The sequence below is a fragment of the Leuciscus leuciscus genome (genome assembly GCF_965113295.1).
Source record: "Leuciscus leuciscus genome assembly, chromosome: 3".
NCBI lineage: Eukaryota > Metazoa > Chordata > Actinopteri > Cypriniformes > Leuciscidae > Leuciscus > Leuciscus leuciscus.
The window spans coordinates 24,980,844-24,999,707 of record NC_138727.1 but is presented as its reverse complement, the minus strand read 5'-3'; the positions used below and the strand labels follow the sequence as shown (position 1 = coordinate 24,999,707).

The following is an 18,864-nucleotide window of genomic DNA, read 5'->3' as shown; positions in this document are numbered from 1 at the left end:
ATTAGCTAGAAAGAAAGAGAGATGAGATAGATAGATAGGTTAGTTAGAAAGATAGATAGATTAGTAATAAAGAAAGAAATATAGATAAGTTAGTTAGAAAGATAGATAGATTAGTTAGAAAGAAAGATAGATAATTTAGTTAGAAAGATAGATTAGTTATAAAGAAAGATAGATAATTTAGTTAGAAAGATAGATAAGTTAGAAAAAGAAAGATAGATAAGTTAGTTATAAAGAAAGATAGATTAGTAAAAAAGAAAGAAAGACAGATAAGTTAGTTAGAAAGATAGATAGATTAGTTAAGAAAGAAAGAAAGATAGATAAGTTAGTTAGAAAGATAGATTAGTAAGAAAGAAAGAAAGATAGATAAGTTAGTTAGAAAGACAGATAGATTCATAAGAAAGAAAGAAAGATAGATAGATAGATAGATAAGTTAGATAGATAGATAGATAGAGGTTTGAAGATAGATGGATAGATAAGGTTTGAAGATAGATAGATAGATAGATATATAGATAGATAAAGTTAGAAAGAAAGAAAGAAAGAAAGAAAGAAAGAAAGAAAGATAGAAAGATTAGTTAGAAAGAAAGATTAGTTAGAAAGATAGAAAGAAAGAAAGAGACATTAGTTAGAAAGAAAGATAGAAATAAGCAATATAGTAAGAAAGAAAGATTAGTTAGAAAGAAAGATAGATTAGTTAAAAAGAAAAAAGAAAGAAAGATAGATAGATTAGTTAGAAAGAAAGAAAGAAAGAGAGAGAAAGAAAGAAAGATAGATAGAAAGAAAGAGAAAGAAAGAGAAAGAAGAAAAGAAAGAAAGATAGATAAAGTTAGAAAGACAGATGGATTATTTAGAAAGAAAGAAAGATTGATTAGAAAGAAAGAAAGAAAGATTAGTTAGAAAGAAAGAGAAAAAAGCAAGAAAGAGTAAGAAAGAAAGATTAGTTAGAAAGAAAGATTAGTTAGAAAGAAAAAAATATTAATTATAAAGAAAGAAAGATAGATAGATTAGTTAGAAAGAAAGAAAGAGAGAAAGAAAGAAAGATGGATTAGTTAGAAATGAAGAAAGAAATGGAGAGAGAAAGAAAGATTGAGTAGTTAGAAATAAATAAATAAAGATAGATTAGTTAGAAAGAAAGAAAGAAAGAAAGAAAGATTGATTAGTTAGAAAGAAAGAAAGATAGATAGATAAGTTAGTTAGAAAGATAGATAGATAGATTAGTAAGAAAGAAAGATAGATAAGTAAGAAAGAAAGATAGATAAGTTAGTTAGAAAGATAGATAGATTATTAAGAAAGAAAGATAAGTTAGTTAGAAAGATAGATAGATTAGTTGGATAGATAGATAGATAGATAGATAAAGTAAGAAAGAAAGAAATATAGATAAGTTAGTTAGAAAGATAGATATATTAGTTAGAAAGAAAGAAAGATAATTTAGTTAGAAAGATAGATTAGTTAGAAAGAAATATATATAATTTAGTTAGAAAGATAGAGAGATTAGTTAGAAAAAAGAAAGATAGATAAGTTAGTTAGAAAGATAGATAGATTAGTAAGAAAGAAAGAAAGATAGATAAGTTAGTTAGTTAGTTAGTTAGTTAGTTAGTTAGTTAGTTAGAAAGATAGATAGATTATTAAGATAGATAAGTTAGTTAGAAAGATAGATAAGTTAGAAAAAAGAAAGACAGATAAGTTAGTTAGAAAGATAGATAGATTAGTAAGAAAGAAAGAAAGATAGATAAGTTAGTTAGAAAGAGATAGATTATTAAGAAAGAAAGATAAGTTAGTTAGAAAGATAGATAGATTAGTTGGATAGATAGATAGATTAGTAATAAAGAAAGAAATATAGAAAAGTTAGTCAGAAAGATAGATAGATTAGTTAGAAAGAAAGATAGATAATTTAGTTAGAAAGATAGATTAGTTAGAAAGAAAGATAGATAATTTAGTTAGAAAGATTGATAGATTAGTTAGAAAAAAGAAAGATAGATAAGTTAGTTAGAAAGATAGATAGATAAGTTAGTTATATAGAAAGATAGATTAGCTAGAAAGAAAGAAAGAAAGATGAGATAGATTAGTAAGAAAGAAAGAAATATAGATAGATTAGTTAGAAAGAAAGATAGATAATTTAGTTAGAAAGATAGATTAGTTAGAAAGATAGATAATTTAGTTAGAAAGATAGATAGATTAGTTAGAAAAAGAAAGATAGATAAGTTAGTTATAAAGAAAGATATATTAGCTAGAAAAAAAGAAAGATTAGATAGATAGATAGATAGATAGATAGATAGATAGACGTTTATAAGTACATTGAATGGTAGTTTAATTGAGTCTAGGGCTTCAGAGAATTTAGATTTGAGTGTTTGGCTTGTACACTAACGGGCCACCGTAGTCTTGGCTCAATTTGAGCATTCTGCAATGTAAGTCTATGGGATTTTTATGATTTTTAATATTAATTTTTAAGAAAACCATAATCAGTCTGAAAAGATATAGCACACTAAGTCAGAACAGTCTAAAGGCCTGACCCGAGTTTGGTGGTCGTAGCTTTAACGGTCTAGGAGGAGATACAGTCTAAAATTTGGCTCAGAAGAAGAAGAAGAATAACTAGAATGTACATTTCCTGAAGAAAATGTGAAGTGGTGCTTGCAGTGGCAAAATTCGCTACGGTGTTGTACATGATTGCATACGAGCCAACAACCATGTCTGTACGATGTTGTGGAGCTGAACTATGGCTTCTATTTGTTGCAATATGGTTGCTAGGTAGCTTTAAACGGTTGCTAAGGTGTGGTTACACAGTTAACCCAACCGTGGTTTCCCAACCGAAACAAACAAGCAAACAAACAAGGTTTGTTTATACAGTTTATGGAGTAATATTTAAAGAGTATTTGCAGGTCTGGGTCAAAAAATGCCCAACTCTGTGTTTTTACAATGATTTGATGCTGAGATATGGCTTGTAAATGTTGTTCAGTGGTTGCTAGGGGCCTGTAACTGGTTGCTAGGGCGTGGCCATGAAGTTATGTCACTGCTTATTGGCTGCTTGATAGGATGAATCAAAAGAGCCCAACCCCAAGCCTCTATGACCTTCTGAGCCAAAGATATGATTTAGCAAATTTTGTGCCTATGTTAAGTCTATGGGACATTTTTCGGCTAATTTTTCGCCCACCAGACGAACATCGTACACCCGATCGCTTATAAAAGTCATAGCACACCTCTCCTCAATAAACCGGTCGATTTGACACCTCATTCAGGGGTCTGTGACAAACGGTGTGGGGCGAGTTATGCGCCAAAGTTTTGTCTAGGTGAATAGTAATCACAACACTAGAATGTACATTTCCTGAAGAAAATGTGAAGTGGTGCTTGCAGTGGCAAAATTCGCCACTCGGTTGCTACGGTGTTGTACATGATTGCATACGAGCCAACAACCATGTCTGTACGATGTTGTGGAGCTGAAATATGGCTTCTATATGTTGCAATATGGTTGCTAGGTAGCTTTAAACGGTTGCTAAGGTGTGGTTACACAGTTACCATGATGATATTTACAGACTGGTTTCCCAACCGAAACAAACAAGCACACCCCCATGTCTATATGATGTTCTGGTGCTGAGATATATGTTGTTAGATAACATGTTGTTAGCATGATGCTAACTTGAATAGCATTTTGCTAGCATGATGCTAGCTTAATTAACATATTGGTAGCATGATGCTAACATGATTAGCATGTTGCTAACATGATGCTAGCTTGATTAACATTATGTTAGCATGATGCTAGCTTGATTAGCATGTTGGTAGCTTGATGCTAACATGATTAGCATGTTGCTAGCATGTTTTTAGCTAGATTCTAACATGATTAGCATGTTGCTAGCATTATGCTAGCTTGATTAGCATGTTGCTAACATGATGCTAGCTTGATTAGCATGTTGCTAGCATGATGCTAGCTTGATTAGCATGTTGCTAGCATAATGCTAGCATTATTAGCATGTTGCTAGCTTGATTAACATGATGCTAACATGATGCTAGCTTGATTAGCATGTTGCTAGCATTATGCTTGCTTGAATAGCATTTTGCTAGCATGTTGCTAGCTTGATTAGCATTTTGCTAGCATGATGCTAGCTTGATTAACATGTTGCTAGCATTATGCTTGCTTGAATAGCATTTTGCTAGCATGATGCTAGCTTGATTAGCATGTTGGTAGCTTGATGCTAGAATGATTAGCATGTTGCTAGCATGTTTTTAGCTGGATTCTAACATGATTAGCATGTTGCTAGCATGATGCTAGCTTGATTAGCATGATGCTAGCATGATGCTAGCTTGATTAGTATGTTGCTAGCATGTTTTTAGCAAGATGCTGTTGCCAGGTGGTTGCTAGGGTTTTCTGGGTGGTTGCTATGGTGTTGCTAGGCAGTTGCTAAGGTGTTCTGGGTGGTTGCTAGGCGGTTGCTAGGGTATTATTGGTGGTTGCTAGGGCTTTGCTAGGTGGTTGCTAGGGTGTTCTGGGTGGTTGCTATGGTGTTGCTAGGCAGTTGCTAGGGTGTTCTGGGTGGATGCTAGGCCTTTTTATAGAGTTCTTAAAATCTTTAATAACGGGGCCGTATAGACACAAGCATGGAGCGATATCGCAAGGCTACGAGTGTGATATTGCTTTAAAAAAAAATAAAAAAAAAAATGTTTTTTATTGGTTTAGGGTGGTTGCTAGGGAGCTCTTAGTGGTTGCTAGGGTGCTGTAACTGGTTGCTAGGGTGTGGCTATGAAGATTTTAGGCCATTACTTATTGGCTGCTTGATAATATAAATCCTCTGAGGGAGAGAGAGAGGGAGAGAAACGCAGGGGTGTCAGGCCCTTTGGAGTGGTGTGTGTGAAAACGGCAGTTGGGATTCAAATGTTTTTAGAACTCCCCATGTAAAGTCAATGGGACTTTTTTGGCCGCTTTTTCGTCCGCTGTGCGAACATCGTACACCCGATCGCTTAGAAAAGTCATAGCACACCTCTCCTCAATGAGCCGGTCGATTTGACACCTCAATCAGGGGTCTGTGACAAACGGTGCGGGGCAAGTTACGCGCTAAACTTTGTCCAGAATAATAATAAGAACTAGAATGTACATTTCCTGAAGAAAATGTGAAGTGGTGCTTGCAGTGGCAAAACTCGCCACTCGGTTGCTAGGGTGTTGTACATGATTGCATACGATCCAACAACCATGTCTGTACGATGTTGTGGAGCTGAAATATGGCTTCTATATGTTGCAATATGGTTGCTAGGTGGCTCTAAACGGTTGCTAGGGTGTGGCTACACAGTTACCATGATGATATTTACAGATTGGTTTCCCAACCGAAACAAACAAACACACCCCCATGTCTATACAATGTTCTGGTGATGAGATATAGCCCATTCATGTGTTTGTACTGTTGCTAGGGTACTCCAAATGGTTGCTAAGGTTTGTTTATACAATTTATGGGGTAATATTTAAAGAGTGTATGGGAGTCTGGGTCAAAAAATGCCCAACTCTGTGTTTTTACAATGTTTTGTTGCTGAGATATGGCTTGTAAATGTTGTTCAATGGTTGCTAGGGGCCTGTAACTGGTTGCTAGGGCATGACTATGAAGTTTTTATGTCATTATTTATTGGCTGCTTGATAGGACGAATCAAAAGAGCCCAACCCCAAGCCTCTATGACCTTCTGAGCCAAAGATATGATTTTACACATTTTGTGCCAATGTTAAGTCTATGGGACATTTTTCGGCTTATTTTTCGCCCGCCAGACGAACATCGTAGACCCGATCGCTTATAAAAGTCATAGCACACCTCACCAAAATAAACCGGTCGATTTGACACCTCATTCATGGGTCTACGAGAAATGGTGCAGGGCGAGTTACGCGGCAAAGTTTTGTCTAGGTGAATAGTAATCACAACACTAGAATGTACATTTCCTGAAGAAAATGTGAAGTGGTGCTTGCAGTGGCAAAACTCGCCACCCGGTTGCTAGGGTGTTGTACATGATTGCATACGAGCCAACAACCATGTCTGTACGATGTTGTGGAGCTGAAATATGGCTTCTATATGTTGCAATATGGTTGCTAGGTAGCTTTAAACTGTTGCTAAGGTGTGGTTACACAGTGACCATGATGATATTTACAGATTGGTTTCCCAACCAAAACAAACAAACACATCCCCATGTCTATACGATGTTTTTGTGCTGAGATATAGCCTAATTATGTGTTTGTACGGTTGCTAGGGTACTCCAAATGGTTGCTAAGGTTTGTTTATACAGTTTATGGGTAATATTTAAAGAGTATTTGCAGGTCTGGGTCAAAAAATGCCCATCTCTGTGTTTGTACAATGTTTTGTTGCTGAGTTATGGCTTGTAAATGTTGTTCAATGGTTGCTAGGGGCCTGTAACTGGTTGCTAGGGCGTGGCTATGAAGTTGTTATGTCACTACTTATTGGCTGCTTGATAGGACGAATCAAAAGAGCCCAACCCCAAGGCTCTATGACCTTCTGAGCCAAAGATATGATTTTGCAAATTTTGTGCCTATGTTAAGTCTATGGGACATTTTTCGGCAAGTTTTTTGCCCGCCAGACGAACATCGTACACCCGATCGCTTATAAAAGTAATAGCACACCTCTTCTCAATAAACCGGTCGATTTGACACCTCATTCAGGGGTCTGTGACAAACGGTGTGGGGCGAGTTACGCGCCGAAGTTTTGTCTAGGTGAATAGTAATCACAACACTAGAATGTACATTTCCTGAAGAAAATGTGAAGTGGTGCTTGCAGTGGCAAAACTCACCACTCGGTTGCTAGGGTGTTGTACATGATTGCATACGAGCCAACAACCATGTTTGTACGATGTTGTGGAGCTGAAATATGGCTTCTATATGTTTCAATATGGTTGCTAGGTGGCTCTAAACGGTTGCTATGGTGTGAATACACAGTAACCGTGGTGATATTTTACAGACTGTTTCCCAAACGAAACAAAAGAGCCAAACCCCATCTCTATACGATGTTCTGATGAAAAGACATGGGTCTTGATAAACGGTTGCTAGGGTACTCTGTTTGGTTGCTAGGGAGTGGTTTGGCAGCTGCCAATCATAAAACTCCAAAGGCTGCTTGTCAGTATGAATGATATAAACCAACTCCCATGCCTCTGTGACATTCAGAATGGAAGATATTCCTCTTTGGACTTTGGTTGCTAGGGTACTCTGTTTGGTTGCTATGGAGTTGCTTGGCAGCTGCCAATGATGAAACTGCAAAGGCTTCTTGTCACTATGAATGATATAAACCAACTCCCATGCCTCGGTGACATTCAGAATGGAAGATATCCCTCTTTTGATTTTGGTTGCTAGGGTACTCTGTTTGGTTGCTATGGAGTTGCTTGGCAGCTGCCAATGATGAAACTGCAAAGTCTTCTTGTCAGTATGAATGATACAAACCAACTCCCATGCCTCTGTGACATTCAGAATGGAAGATATCCCTCTTTGGATTTTGGTAGCTAGGCTACTCTGTTTTGTTGCTAGGGAGTGGCTTGGCAGCTGCCAATCATGAAACTCCAAAGGCTGCTTGTCAGTATGAATGATATAAACCAACTCCCATGCCTCTGTGACATTCAGAATGGAAGAAATGCCTCTTTGGATTTTGGTTGCTAGGGTACTCTGTTTGGTTGCTATGGAGTTGCTAGGCAGCTGCCAATGATGAAACTCCAAAGGCTTCTTGTCACTATGAATGATATAAACCAACTCCCATGCCTCTGTGACATTCAGAATGGAAGAAATGCCTCTTTGGATTTTGGTTGCTATGGAGTTGCTAGGCAGCTGCCAATGATGAAACTCCAAAGGCTTCTTGCCACTATGAATGATATAAACCAACTCCCATGCCTCTGTGACATTCAGAACGGAAGATATCCCTCTTTGGATTTTGGTTGCTAGGGTACTCGGTTTGGTTGCTAGGGAGTGGCGTAGCAGCTGCCAATCATGAAATTCCAAAGGCTGCTTGTCAGTATTAATTATATAAACCAACTCCCATGCCTCTGTGACATTCAGAATGGAAGATATCCCTCTTTGGATTTTGGTTGCTAGGGTACTCTGTTTGGTTGCTATGGAGTTGCTTGACAACTGCCAATGATGAAACTGCAAAGGCTTCTTGTCACTATGAATGATATAAACCAACTCCCATGCCTCTGTGACATTCAGAATGGAAGATATCCTTCTTTGGATTTTGGTTGCTAGGGTACTCTGTTTGGTTGCTAGGGAGTGGCGTGGCAGCTGCCAATCATGAAACTCCAAAGGCTGCTTGTCAGTATGAATGATATAAACCAACTCCCATGCCTCTGTGACATACAGAATGGAAGATATCCCTCTCTGGATTTTGGTTGCTAGGGTACTCTGTTTGGTTGCTAGGGAGTGGCGTGGCAGCTACCAATCATGAAACTCCAAAGGCTGCTTGTCAGTATGAATGATATAAACCAACTCCCATGCCTCTGTGACATACAGAATGGAAGATATCCCTCTCTGGATTTTGGTTGCTAGGGTACTCTATTTGGTTGCTAGGGAGTGGCTTGGCAGCTGGCAGTCATGAAACTCCAAAGGCTGCTTGTCAGTATGAATGATATAAACCAACTCCCATGCCTCTGTGACATTCAGAATGGAAGATATCCCTCTTTGGATTTTGGTTGCTAAGGTGCTCGACAATGGTTGCTAGGGATGGGCTAGGAAGTGTTGAGGTGATTCATGATTGGCTGTTTGCTGCCCCGAGTCAAATGAGACCACCCTCATGTTTCTATGACAATTCAGTCCGGAGATATCCCTTTGATCTCTTTCAATGGAAGTCTATGGAACTTGTTGCTAAGGTGCTCTAAATGGTTGCTAGGGCATGGCTTGATAGCTTCACAATGATCCTGAGAGACTGATTGGTCGTCTGAGTAAAATGAGCCCGCCCCCTTGTCTCTATGACACTGTGATCCAGAGCTACGTTCAATACAAAAACCTTATGTAATTTACCATAGTAGGAAAAACACATGCTATGGTGTAGGACGGCCCATGAAATGGGCCGTCCTACACCATAGTAAGTCAATGGGAAACTTTGGGCAGCTCCTGCCCCCCAGGGGTGCAACTTTTACCCCATTGTGAGGTATGTTCTTACAGAGCCTGTCAGCCTCTTCAAATGTGGCAAATCAGGGGTGGTAGTGGCGCAATGGATAAGACACATGCCTTTGGTGTGAGAGACCCGGGTTCGAATCCACTGTGAGACACCAATGTGTCCCTGAGCAAGACACTTAACCCCTAGTTGCTCCAGAGGCGTGCGACCTCTGACATATATAGCAATTGTAAGTCGCTTTGGATTAAAGCGTCAGCTAAATGAATAAATGTAAATGTAAATCACACGTTTCTGCGAAATCCTCACTCAGAGCTACGAGTCATCAAAGTTCGTTGCAATGTTAAGTCTATGGGATTTTTCGGCCGCTTTTTCGCCCCTGGGGCGAACACCGTACCCCCGATCGCTTATAAAAGTCATAGCACACCTCTCCTCAATACGCTGGTCGATTTGACACCTCATTCATGGGTCTGTGACAAACGGTGCGGGACGAGTTACGCGCCAAACTTTTGTCCAGAATAATAAGAATAAGAATAATAATAAGTATGGAGGATAACAATAGTGGTGCTTTTCAAAGCACCACTAATAATAAGTTTAGTGACAATAACACTAGTGTTGCTTTGAAAAAGCACCACTAATAAGAATAACTAGAATGTACATTTCCTGAAGAAAATGTGAAGTGGTGCTTGCAGTGGCAAAACTCGCCACTGGGCAGATGCTAACACAATTAACATGTTGTGATACCATGATATACCACGTTTTAGCATTATTTACCACGATTTACCATGTTTCTAAGATGATTTACTACGATTTACCACATTCCAGCATGATTTACTATGATTAACATGTTGTTAAAATGATGCTAGCATGATTAGCATGTTGTTAAAATGATTAGCATGTTGGTAGCATGATGCTAACATGATTAGCATGTTGTTAGCAAGCTTTTAACAAGATGTTAGCATGATTAGCATTTTGTTAGCATGTTTTTAGCCAGATGCTAACATGATTAGCATGTTGCTAGCATTATGCTAGCTTGAATAGCATTTTGCTAGCATGATGCTAGCTTGATTAACATGTTGCTAGCATGATGCTAGCTTGATTAGCATGTTGCTAGCATTGATGCCAGCTTAATTAGCATATTGGTAGCATGATGCTAGCTTGATTAGCTTGTTGGTAGCTTGATGCGAGCATGATTAGCATGTTTTTAGCTAGACGCTAACATGATTAGCATGTTTCTAGCATTATGCTAGCTTGATTAGCATGATATTAGCATGATGCTAGCTTGATTAGCATGTTGGTAGCTTGATGCTAGCATGATTAGCATGTTGCTAGCATGTTTTTAGCTAGATGCTAACATGATTAGCATGTTTTTAGCATGATGCTAGCTTGATTAGCATGTTGCTAGCATAATGCTAGCTTGAATAGCATTTTGCTAGCATGATGCTAACATGATGCTAGCTTAATTAGCATATTGGTAGCATGATGCTAGCATGATTAGCATGTTGCTAGCATTATGCTAGCTTGATTAACATGTTGTTAGCATAATGCTAGCTTGAATAGCATTTTGCTAGCATGATGCTAGCTTGATTAGCGTGTTGGTAGCATGATGCTAGCATTATTAGCATGTTGCTAGCTTGATTAGCATGATGCTAGCATGATTAGTATGTTGCTAGCATGTTTTTAGCAAGATGCTGTTGCCAGGTGGTGGTTGCTAGGGATTTCTGGGTGGTTGCTATGGTGCTGCTAGGCAGTTGCTAAGGTGTTCTGGGTGGTTGCTAGGCAGTTGCTAGGGTATTCTTGGTGGTTGCTAGGGCATTTCTAGGTGGTTGCTATGGTGTTGCTAGGCAGTTGCTAGGGTGTTCTGGGTGGTTGCTAGGCGTTTTGGGTGGTTACTAGAGCATTTCTAGACGTTGCTAGGGTGTTCAGGGTGGTTGCTACGGTATTTTTGGTAGTTGCTATGGTGTTACTAGGTGGTTGGTAGTTGTCAAATATGGTTACTATGGAGTTTTTATAGAGTTCTTAAAATCTTTAATAACGAGTTCCTTCAGTACGGCACTCGGCCTGCGGCCTCGTGCCTATGGCCGAATAGGCACAAGCATGGAGCAATATCGCAAGGCTACGAGTGTGATATTGCTTTAAAAAATGTAAAAAAAAATTTTTTATATTATTTATTGGTTTAGGGTGGTTGCTAGGGAGCTCAGAGTGGTTGCTAGGGTGCTGTAACTGGTTGCTAGGGTGTGGCTATGAAGATTTTAGGCCATTACTTATTGGTTGCTTGATAATATAAATCCTCTGAGGGAGAGAGAGAGGGAGAGAAACGCAGGGGTGTCAGGCCCTTTGGAGTGGTGTGTGTGAAAACGGCAGTTGGGATTCAAATGTTTTTAGAATGCCCAATGTTAAGTCAATGGGACTTTTTTGGCCGCTTTTTCGCCCGCTGTGCGAACATCGTACACCCGATCGCTTAGAAAAGTCATAGCACACCTCTCCTCAATGAGCCGGTCGATTTGACACCTCACTCAGGCGTCTGTGACAAACGGTGCGGGGCAAGTTACGCGCCAAACTTGTGGCGGAATAATAATAATAAGAAGAAGAATAAGTATGAGTGACAATAACACTAGTGTTGCTTTGAAAAAGCACCACTAATAATAAGTATGGAGGATAACAATAGTGATGCCTTGCTTTCAGCAAGCACCACTAATAAGTATGAGCAATAACAATAGTGATGCCTTGCTTTCAGCAAGCACCACTAATAATAATAAGTATGGAGGATAACAATAGTGATGCCTTGCTTTCAGCAAGCACCACTAATAAGAATAATAAGTATGAGCAATAACAATAGTGATGCCTTGCTTTCAGCAAGCACCACTAATAATAACTAGAATGTACATTTCCTGAAGAAAATGTGAAGTGGTGCTTGCAGTGGCAAATTTCACCACTGGGCAGATGCTAACACAATTAAAATGTTGTGATACCATGATATACCACATTCCAGCATGATTTACTATGATTAACATGTTATAATGATGCTAGCAAGATTTGCATGTTGTTAACATGATTAGCATGTTGGTAGCATGAAGCTAGCAAGATTTGCATGTTGTTAGCATGATTAGCATGTTGGTAGCATGAAGCTAGCAAGATTTGCATGTTGTTAGCATGATTAGCATGTTGGTAGCATGAAGCTAGCATGATTAGCATGTTGCTAGCATGCTTTTAACAAGATGCTAGCATGATTAGCATTTTTCTAGCATGTTTTTAGCTAGATGTTAAAATGATTAGCATGTTACTAGCATTATACTAGATTAATTAGCATTTTTTTGCTAACATAATGCTAACATGATTAGCATGATGCTGACTTGATTACCATGTTGGTAACATGATGCTAGCATGATTAGCATTTTGCTAGCTTGATTAACATGTTGCTAGCATGATGCTAACGTGATTAGCATGTTCGCTAGTATGATGCTAGCTTTATTAGCATGTTTGCTAGCATGTTTCTAGCATGTTGCTAGCATGATTAGCATGTTGCTAGCAAGATGCTGTTGCCAGGTGGTTGCTAGGGTGTTCTGGGTGGGTGTTCAAGCATGGAGCGATATCGCAAGGCTACGAGTGTGATATTGCTTTAAAAATAAAAATAAATGTTTTTTATTGGTTTAGGGTGGTTGCTAGGGAGCTCTTAGTGGTTGCTAGGGTGTGGCAATGAAGATTTTAGACCATTAATTATTGGTTGCTTGATAATATAAATCCTCTGAGGGAGAGAGAGAGAGGGAGAGACGCAGGGGTGTCAGGCTCTTTTGGAGTCTGTGTGTGTGAAAACGTCGGTTTGGATTTGAATTTTTTAGAATGCCCAATGTTAAGTCAATGGGACTTTTTTGGCCGCTTTTTCGTCAGCTCTGCGAACATCGTACACCTGTTCGCTTAGAAAAGTCATAGCACACCTCTCCTCAATGAGCCGGTCGATTTGACACCTCAAATGGTCTGAGACAAACGGTGCGGGGCGAGTTACGCGCCAAACTTTGTGTGGAATAAGTATGATCAATAATAGTGTTGCTTTGAAAAGCACCACTAACTAGAAAAAAAAGTTTGTTGAGACAAACTTTAAGTTGGCTTGAGAAAGCCGGACCAGAGAGTTTGAAGAAGTTTAAAGAAGTTAGAAGTTTAAAGTAGTTTGAAGTTTAAAGAACTTTAAAGTTAAAGAAAGATTAGTTAGAAATAAAGAAAGAAAGAAAAAATATTTAGAAATAGAAAAGTTTAGTTAGTTAGAAAGCAAGCAAGAAAGAAAGAAAGAAAGAAAAAGGTTACTTAGAAAGAAAGAAAGAAATATTAGTTAGAAATAAAGAAAGAAAGATTAGTTAGAAAGAGAAGATTAGCTAGAAAGAATGATAAAAAAGAAATATAGATTGGGTAGAAAGAAAGAACGATTAGTGAGAAAGAAAGATTAGTTAGAAAGAAAGAATGATTAGTGAGAAAGATTAGTTAGAAAGAAAGAATGATTAGTGAGAAAGAAAGAAAGAAAGAAAGAAAGAAAGAAAGAAAGAAAGAAAGAACGAAAGATTAGTTTGAAAGAAAGAAAGAAAGAAATAAAGAGAAAAAAGAAAGAAAAAGATTAGTTTGAAAGAAAGAAAGATTAGTTAGAAAGAAAGAAAGAAAGATTAGTTAGAAAGATAAGTTAGAAAGAAAAAAAGATAAGTTAGTTAGAAAGATAGATAGATAAGTTAGTTAGAAAGATAGATAGATTAGTTAGAAAGAAAGAAAGATAAGTTAGTTAGGAAGATAGATAGATAAGTTAGTTAGAAAGATAGATTAGTTAGAAAGAAAGAAAGATAAGTTAGTTAGGAAGATAGATAAATTAGTTAGAAAGAAAGAAAGAAAGTTAGTTAGAAGGATAGATAGATTAGTTAGAAAGAAAGAAAGAAAGAGAAAGAAAAAGAAAGAAAGAAAGAAAGAAAAAGAAAGAAAGAAAGAAAGAAAGAAAGAAAGAAAGAAAGAAAGAAAAGTTAGTTAGGAAGATAGATAGATTAGTTAGAAAGAAAGATAGATTAGTTAGTTAGAAAGATAGATAGATTAGTTAGAAAGAAAGATATATAAGTTAGTTAGAAAGATAGATAGATTAGTAAAGCCCCTTTCACACAGCACTTTGAACCCGGGAAATTGCCGGCAAATTGCCAGAGCGCCTTCTGTGTGAACGCAAACTCGACCCGGGATTTATGCCGGGTTCGATGCCGGGTCGGGACCTAGTAACATTGCCGTGTTCAGTCCCGGAACGCGCGCTGTGTGAACAAAAGCCGTAATAATGCCGTGTCGTAGTGATGACGCTGAAGCCGGGCTCGTTCTCCAGCTGTGAAACGGTACGTAATGCGCAAGTTTATGATCGAATCAGAGAAACAAATGCACAGGCGTGGTTTCTCGAGAGAGAGATCGCAGCTCATAAGCAAACTTAAGACGCTGCTGAGATTACAATTCACATCGATGTCACGTGTCTTTACGGCATTTTTACGGGTTGTGTGTGAACGCACTCTCTGATTCCGGAAAATCACTGGCAGTGTGAATGACCAAAATCAAACGAACCCGGGTCAAATCCCGGGTCACTTTATCCGTGTATTTTCCGGAATCTCTGTGTGAAAGGGGCTTAAGAAAGAAAGATAAGTTAGTTAGAAAGATAGATAGATAAGTTAGTTAGAAAAATAGATAGATTAGTTAGAAACAAAAGAAAGATATATAAGTAAGTTAGAAAGATAGATAGATTAGTTAGAAAAAAAGAAAGAAAGAAATATAAGTTAGTTAGGAATGTAGATAGATAGATTAGTTAGAAAGAAAGAAAGATAGATTTGTTAGTTAGAAAGATAGATTAGTTAGAAAGAAAGAAAGATAGACAAGTTAGTTATAAAGATAGATAAGTAAGAAAGAAAGATAAGTTAGTTAGAAAGAGATAGATAAGTTAGAAATATAGATAGATTAGTTAGAAACAAAGAAAGATATATAAGTTAGTTAGAAAGATAGATAGATTAGTTAGAAAGAAAGAAAGATAGATAAGTTAGTTAGAAAGATAGATAGATTAGAAAGAAAGAAAGAAAGAAAGAAAGATTGAGTAGAAAGAAAGAAAGAAAGAAAGACATGGATAGATTAGTTAGAAAGAAAGAAAGGTAAATTAGTTAGAAAGAAAGATAGATTAGTAAGAAAGAAAGATAGACTAGCAAGAAAGAAAGATTAGCAAGAAAGAAAGAAAGATAGATTAGTTAGAAAGAAAGAAAGATAGATTAGTTAGAAAGAAAGAAAGATTAGTTAGAAAGAAAGATAGATTAGTTAGAAGGAAAGAAAGAAAGAAAGAAAGAAAGAAAGAAAGAAAGAAAGAAAGAAAGAAAGAAAGATTAGTTAGAAAGAACGAAAAATAGATTAGTTAGAAAGAAAGATAAATTAGTTAGAAAGAAAGAAAGATAAATTAGTTAGAAAGAAAGAAAGATAGATTAGTTAGAAGGAAAGAAAGAAAGATAAATAGATTAGTTAGAAAGAAAGAAAGATACATAGATTAGTTAGAAAGAAAGAAAGATTAGTTAGAAGGAAGGAAAGAAAGAAAGATAGATTAAGTAAGAAAGAAAGAGATTAGTTTGAAAGAAAGAAAGATTAGAAAGAAAGAAAGAAAGAAAGAGTAGAAAGAAAGAAAGACAGATAGATTAGTTGGAAATAAATAAAGATAGATTAGTTAGAAAGAAAGATAAATTAGTTAGAAAGAAATAAAGATAGATAGATTTGTAAGAAAAAAAGAAAGATTAGTTAGAAAGAAAGAAAGAAAGATAGATAGATTTATAAGAAAAAAAGATAGATTAGTTAGAAAGAGAAAAACAGATAGATTAGTTAGAAAGATAAATTAGTTAGAAAGAAAGATAGATTAGTTAGAAAGAAAGAAAGATTAGTTAGAAAGAAAGATAGATTAATTAGAAAGAAAGAAAGAAAGAAAGACAGATAGATAGATTAGTTAGAAAGAACGAAAGATAGATTAGTTAGAAAGAAAAATAGATTAGTTAGAAGGAAAGAAAGAAAGATAGATAGATTAGTTAGAAAGAAAGAAAGAAAGAAAGAAAGAAAGATTAGTTAGAAGGAAGGAAAGAAAAAAAGAAATATAGATTAGTAAGAAAGAAAGAGATTAGTTAGAAAGAAAGAAAGAAAGAAAGATTAGTTAGAAGGAAAGAAAGAAAGAAAGAAAGAAAGAAAGAAAGAAAGAAAGATAAATTAGTTAGAAAGAAAGATTAGTTAGAAGGAAAGAAAGAAAGATAGATGGATTAGTTAGAAAGAAAGAAGGAAAGATTAGTTAAAAGAAAGAAAGAAAGAAAGAAAGAAAGAACGATTAGTTAGAAAGAAAGATAGATTAGTTAGAAGGAAAGAAAGAAAGAAAGATAGATTAGTTAGAAAATAGATTAGTTAGAAAGAAAGAAAGAGATTAGTAAGAAAGAAAGAAAGAAAGAAAGATAGATTAGATAGAAAGAAAGATAGATTAGTTAGAAGGAAAGAAAGAAAGAAAGATAGATTAGTTAGAAAGAAAGATAGATTAGTTGGAAAGAAAGAAAGATGGATTAGTTAGAAAGAAAGAAAGGTGGATTGGTTAGTTAGAAAGAAAGAACGATGATTAGTTAGAAAGAAAGAAAGAAAGATTGATTAGTTAGAAAGAAAGATGGTTTGGTTAGTTAGAAAGAAAGATGGATTAGTTAGAAAGAAAGAAAGATGGATTAGTTCAAAAGAAAGAAAGAGATTAGTTAGAAAGATGGATTAGAGAGATAGAAAGATTAGTTAGAATGAAAGAAAGAAAGATATATTAGTTAGAAAGAAAGAAAGAAAGAAAGAAAGATGGATTAGTTAGAAAGAAAGAAAGATGGATTGGTTAGTTAGAAAGAAAGAACAATGATTAGTTAGAAAGAAAGATTGATTAGTTAGAAAGAAAGAAATATTGATTAGTTAGAAAGAAAGAAAGATGGATTGGTTAGTTAGAAAGAAAGAAAGATGGATTGGTTAGTTAGAAAGAAAGATGGATTAGTTAGAAAGAAAGAAAGATGGATTAGTTAAAAAGAAAGAAAGAGATTAGTTAGAAAGAAAGATGGATTAGATAGATAGAAAGATTAGTTAGAATGAAAGAAAGAAAGATATATTAGTTAGAAAGAAAGAAAGATAAATTAGATAGAAAGATAGTTTAGTTAGAAAGAAAGAAAGATATATTAGTTAGAAAGAAAGATGGATTAGATAGATAGAAAGATTAGTTAGAATGAAAGAAAGAAAGATATATTAGTTAGAAAGAAAGATAAATTAGATAGAAAGAAAGAAAGAAAGATATATTAGTTAGAAAGAAAGATGGATTAGTTAGTTTAAAAGAAAGAAAGATGGATTAGTTAGTTAAAAAAGAAAGATAGATTAGTTAGTTAAAAAAGAAAGATGGATTAGTTAGAACAAAAGATGGATTAGTTAGAAAGAAAGATGGATTAGTTAGTTTAAAAGAAAGAAAGATGGATTAGTTAATTAAAAAACAAAGATAGATTAGTTAGTTAAAAAAGAAAGATGGATTAGTTAGAACAAAAGATGGATTAGTTAGAAAGAAAGATGGATTAGTTAGAAAGAAAGATAGATTAGATAGATAGATAGATAGATAGATAGATAGATAGATAGATAGATAAAGTTTATAAGTACATTGAATGGTAGTTTAATTGAGTCTAGGGCTTCAGAGAATTTAGATTTGAGTTTTTGGGTTGTGCACTAATGGGCCACCGTAGTCTTGGCTCAATTTGAGCATTCTGCAATGAAAGTCAATGGGGTTTTTATGATTTTTAATATACATTTTTAAGAAAACCGTAACGCAAACCAGTCTGAAAAGATATAGCACATCAAGTCAGAACAGTTTGAAGGTCTGACCCGAGTTTGGAGTATGTAGAGTTAAAGCTCTAGGAGGAGTTAGGGTCCAAAAATTTGCGGTCAGAAAAAGAATAATAATAACTAGAAAAAAAAGTTTGTTGAGACAAACTTTAAGTTGGCTTGAGAAAGCCTGACCAGAGAGTTTGAAGAAGTTTAAAGAAGTTAGAAGTTTAAAGTAGGTTAAAGTTAGATTGATAGATTAGTTAGAAAGAAATAATAGTTGGGAAGAAAGAAAGAAAGAAAGAAAGAAAGAAAGAAAGAAAGAAAGAAAGAAAGAAAGAAAGTAAAAAGATTAGTTAGAAAGAAAGAAAGAAAGAAAGAAAGTAAAAAGATTAGTTAGAAAGAAAGAAAGAAAGAAAGAAAGTAAAAAGATTAGTTAGAAAGAAAGAAAGAAAGATTAGTTAGAAAGAAAGAAAGAAAGAAAGAAAAAGATTAGTTAGAAAGAAAGAAAGAAAAGATTAGTTAGAAAGAAAGAAAGAAAAGTAAGAAAAAGAAAAAAGAAAGATAAGTTAGAAAGAAAGAAAGTAAAAAGATTAGTTAGAAAGAAAGAAAAAGAAAGAAAGAAAAAAGATTAATTAGAAAGAAAGAAAGAAAGAAAGAAGATTAATTAGTTAGAAAGAAAGAAAGAAAGAAAGAAAGAAAGAAAGAAAGAAAAAAGATTAGTTAGAAAGAAAGAAAGAAAAGTAAGAAAAAGAAAGAAAGAAAGAAAGATTAGTTAGAAAGAAAGAAAGAAAGAAAGAAAGAAAGAAAGAAAGAAAGAAAGAAAGAAAAGTAAGAGAAAGAAAGATTAGTTAGAAAGAAAGAAAGAAAGAAAAAAGATTAGTTAGAAAGAAAGAAAGAAAAGTAAGAGAAAGAAAGAAAGAAAGAGAAAGAAAGAAAGAAAGATTAGTTAGAAAGAAAGAAAGAAAGAAAG

The 18,864-nt window shown here is 35.4% G+C and overlaps 1 protein-coding gene and 1 long non-coding RNA gene across 8 annotated transcripts in view; one reads left to right on the top strand and one right to left on the bottom strand.

Moving 5' to 3' along the window:
• The window catches only part of sugt1 (SGT1 homolog, MIS12 kinetochore complex assembly cochaperone), a 144,223-nt gene that overhangs the window by 10,549 nt on the left and 114,810 nt on the right, over positions 1-18,864 (bottom strand). The gene's annotated exons all lie outside the window — the stretch shown is intronic.
• On the top strand, positions 860-15,358 carry LOC309495668. The gene is made up of 2 exons (XR_014204775.1): positions 860-1,004; positions 15,266-15,358. It is a non-coding gene; the product is annotated as an uncharacterized lncRNA (long non-coding RNA).